Raw genomic sequence first — 546 nt, 5'->3', positions numbered from 1 at the left:
TGCATGTTTCTGGGTTTTTTTTAAAAACAAATTCGTCAACCTTGTCTATTCATTATTCAGCTTATCTACATAACGAAATAACCGTCCTCAAACATTTCACAAAAAAAAAAAAATAAAATGAAATAAATGAAAAATCGAAATCGGCATCACCATTTCAAGCTATTCAACAGAGGTTATAGGGAAAAATTAGTTTGATCAGAATGACGATTTTAAATTTTTCATATGCAATTTGCCTGCGTATGAACAATCGAATCACCTTCGAGAAAAATAAACTCCCGCCAGTGTATGTTTAACCTGTTTTAGAGGCGTGTTTCCTAGTGTAATCAAAGTTCATTCAAACACCTTTAATTACCAAAATCATTTTTTTAACTTTACCGTTAATATTTAGTAATAACCAGTCTCGACATATCATCGATTTTCTAGCGCAGCATGTTCATCAAAAGTCTGACTATCCCTGAAATGAAACCAATCACCAAAAAAATATTAGAATCAACATCAGATTAACATCACAAAGTTTCATAAAAGACCCAATAGTCCATCAAAAGA

The sequence above is a fragment of the Magallana gigas genome, chromosome 5, assembly GCF_963853765.1.
Source record: "Magallana gigas chromosome 5, xbMagGiga1.1, whole genome shotgun sequence".
Lineage (NCBI taxonomy): Eukaryota > Metazoa > Mollusca > Bivalvia > Ostreida > Ostreidae > Magallana > Magallana gigas.
The sequence above is the reverse complement of the archived record's forward strand: the minus strand, read 5'-3'. Positions refer to the sequence as shown.